The 4,192-nt window shown below is 29.6% G+C and overlaps 1 pseudogene; it reads right to left on the bottom strand.

Annotated features, from left to right (window-relative positions):
* LOC104737637 lies at positions 112 to 3,316 on the bottom strand (annotated as a pseudogene).

The raw sequence follows: 4,192 nt of genomic DNA, 5'->3' as shown, positions 1-4,192 counted from the left end.
TTTAATGGAGTTGGGTGTATTTCAAAATTCAGCGTTATTCAATTAGATATTTTAAAAAGTACAATAAAATCTACTCTTATTAGATTTAACATTTGTTAGATGATTTTAAAGCACTCGTAAAATCGATGTTATTCTATTTCCAATGGAGTTTGTTTCACTTTAGATTTTAACGTATTTTACATCCAAAACATAAACAAACACAATTCTAACAATTTTTGAGTATTTCATCTCTCTTCTCATAAGTATCTCTCCCAATAAAATCAATTTGTCATTGTCATCGTCGTCATCTTCATCGTCATTATCATTATCATCATCATCGTCCTCATCATCGTCATCATCATCGTCATCATCATCGTCATCGTTGTCGTCATCGTCGTCGTCCTCTTCTCCAGCCACGATAACTGTCCCGTCATTAAAGCTTTAGTAAGCAATCAATTTGCTGCCTTCGGCATGGGAGTATATGGTAACGAGATGGATGATGAATCCTCTCAAAGGACCCAGGGAGAAAGGACAATCAAGTTTACTCAAAGAGCCCAAGAATTGCAATGGACTACGGTAGGTGGGCGTAATGTAATTTAACAGTTGCATTACCAACTAAGGTAATGTAACGTAATTAAACAGTTGCATTAGTTTAATTATTTGGTTTTAATTCACAACATAATTTATGGATAAGTTATAATTTTTTTTTTTACTTTCAAAAATAAAATAAAAAGTCCACTAGTAAATGACTTTCAAAACCATGAGTAAAGCTTTTCAAATCCACTAATGACATCCAAATCCACATTCAAAGCATTTACAAAACCATTGGACTCTGAAATCCACTAATATTTTAAATCAATTAAAAACCTTTGTTGAATAACACCCCCTAAATCTTATTTACCGAAAAAAGGTTGGGAAATTCTTTGGTATGTCCCTGAAAAAGAAAAGGAAAAAAGTATGAATAAATATCTTAGATTTCAAATAAACTAGATATTCTGCTTATAGAATTAATTCATATTGTTTTGTAAAATTGGAAATTTCATAAAATTAATTATAAATTAATACTTATGTTAAAGGGAGTAATTCCTATTGTTTTGGAAATTTATTAGGATGGGAAATCTTGTTTTCCAAAATCAAAACTTAATACTCCCTTCATATCAAAATATAAGATGTTTTAGAGAAGTTTTTTTGTTTCATAATATATGATGTTTTCAAGTTTCTATGCAACTTTTAGGAGGTGTATTCAACTTGACATTTTTAGTGATTTGTGTAAAAGTTACAAATCCTATGTTATTCAATCATGGATTTTAAAAAGTCTCATGAAATCCACTGTTATTCAACTGCTGATTTAAAAATCTACTTTGAAATCCACTGTTATTCAAAACAGTTTGTGGATTTGGATTTTAATAAGTTTTAGGGATTCGGGAGGATTTTAGAGGATTTGTTTAGTTAAAAATACAGAAATATAAATCTCATGGTTTTAGGTGGGATTTGAAAGAATTTTACCATAAATCATATCAACTCCCCTAAAATCTATCAAAATTCCAAATTTTCTAAATCCCATCAAATCCTCTAAAATCATTGTTTCAATACACCCCTTTAGATTAGTTTAGTATTTTATATTATGCAGTATTGTTTCTCATTGGTTGAACTTGTTAAAAGTAAATATTTCTTAATATACATGATTTAGTTAAAACATCCTATATTTTAAAACGGATGAAGTATTAATTATTTAAATAAAAAATAAATTAATAATTAATGTCAATGATATGCTTGAAAATAGGTATGAACTTCAGGATAAATGTTTCAAAAAATGTATATATAGATTACCTTAAACAAAAACAAACAAACAAAGAAAATACTGGAAAATATATAAGATTATATATGCAATTTATGAACACACACACGTGGTAGCTGGTTCTTGAAAGATGCATTCCAAATATTGTGAAAAGGGTTCATCTTTTCTTAAACTATATTTTTGTTGCATATTCAGGAAAAACCAAGCAAATGCATTACTTCAAGAAAGGGATGGTCATGTTCTTGAGCGTCAAAGGATAGGCGGCCACAAAAGTCTCCCATTCTTCCAAGTCTATTTTCCCATCTTTTTTCCAATCCGCCTCTACAAATGTCTTCCTTTGCCATAATATAAGTCAAGTAAAATAACTAAAAATGTTAAATCGGCACACACAAACCTACGCGTTACATTACCTACCTTTGACACGATGGAGTCAATGATACTCTCCGATAGCATAAGTTCTGATTCTTCTAGAACGTCTGTTATCATCTCTTTCACCTATAATTTCCCCAAGTCGAAGAAAAACGTCAAATATTTTATCATGACTTAATCAAATTACTTTTTTTTTTTTTATCAACAATCAAATTACCTTATACTTGTTCTTTTTTTTTTTTTTTGAAACGAATATTGCTTACCTCTTCCGGTTCGATGAATCCAGTCTGACGAGTATCGTACAATCGAAATGCAACTGTTTATGTGATCAGATTATTTAATTCTATGGTTGTAATTAATATATAACAATGAACTTAAAAAAAAAAACAAATTATAATATGGAATATATGAATAAAACATACATATGGCTTTATCTCTGTGGGATGTGTTTGGATGAAAAATGTTGAGAGTGTACAAACTCTCCAAAATCTATAGTCCCATCGTTTCTCATATCGAATAATCCGAATATCTGCATATTTCATATTAGATTTTTAGAATGAAATTGAATACTTTTACGTATGAACAAGGTCTTAAGTTTATATTAGTATATAATATCTCATTAGAAAATTTACTCGCTCTGCTGAAAGACTGCGCCTCTTGGTATCATTGATCAAGATATATTGAAATTTTTCCTGAAAAAGCCAACCAAATCGACATTACACGAGCACACCTTTTCTGTAATAGTATAAAAATCTAGATGATATAATCTTCACGTTGTGGAAATAATATTTAGTTTGGATTCAAACTTTTGTCAAAAGATTGTCGTTGCTGAGACACGAAGTTAGTTTCTTGAACATTTCATGCAAAACTTCAACCTCAGCCTCGCTAACTGCAAACCCGAAACAGTTAAGATGTTATTATACTCTCTACAAACTCATGCAACAGTATTATCGTTCCATGCAATATAATTCGCACTATATATATATAGTAACTACACATATGTCGTATGTATATATATATAAGTGTATATATAGAGTCGAGAGTGGTAGATAATTGAGTAGACATTACTTAGACTTACAAAAGGTTTGAGAAGCAAGAAGGGAAATATCTTCATGCCTTGTTCCTCCTAATTGCTTGCTGCAAACACATCCCATTTTACTATATCAATATAAATCTCCAACATACGGCTCTATTGATTTGTGTGTCCTATATATATGAGCATGTAAGCTGCGAAATTGTGGAATATTATTCTATTCCTGACCGAACAAATTCGAAAGTGGAAGGGTTCATACCTTCCAGGCTTAGGAAGCTGGAGACAAATGGTATTATTTGTATAAGAATTTGATACTAATTCTTTCTCTACGTACGTGATACTATATATTATATTCTTTTTCTATGGTTTATATTTTTTTGCTGTTTTCAATTTTTTTTTTGTTACTGAGTATTGTTGTTTCAATTAATGACCAACCATATAGAACCAGAACCAAAAAAAAGTTGATTAGTAATAAGTTATACNTTTAAAAAAAAAAAAAAAAAAAAAAAAAAAACGTTAACAATACAGTATTTTTTGGGTGATGATTCATAATTTCATATTATTATTATTATTACTATTTTTTTAAAATATCTCTTTTCATTAGATAGTGGAAGTAGGGCTGGGCATTCGGGTTCAGGTATTACTCATTCGGGTTCGGGTAAACGGGTTTAGAAAAATAGAACTCATTGGGTATTTTTAGATATATGGAATCGTTTCGGTTTAGGTACTATCGGGTTCGGGTCGATTTGGGTTACAAATTTTAGAACCCGATTAGTACCCGAACTACCGGGTACCCGAAAAAATATAATTAAATTTAAATAAATTTAGTTAAATTTTGACTTACATAACAAAATATTTTAGATATTTTGATTATTTTTTGATATTTAGGTATAAAACTAAATGAAATATTCAAAATTATAATCATAATTTTGGGGTAATTGCATTATATTAATGATAAATATTATAAATATGTTTATATGTTCGGGTTTAATGGGTACCCAAACGGGTACCGG

The sequence above is a fragment of the Camelina sativa genome, chromosome 13 (genome assembly GCF_000633955.1).
Source record: "Camelina sativa cultivar DH55 chromosome 13, Cs, whole genome shotgun sequence".
NCBI lineage: Eukaryota > Viridiplantae > Streptophyta > Magnoliopsida > Brassicales > Brassicaceae > Camelina > Camelina sativa.
The sequence above is the reverse complement of the archived record's forward strand: the minus strand, read 5'-3'. Positions and strand labels throughout refer to the sequence as shown.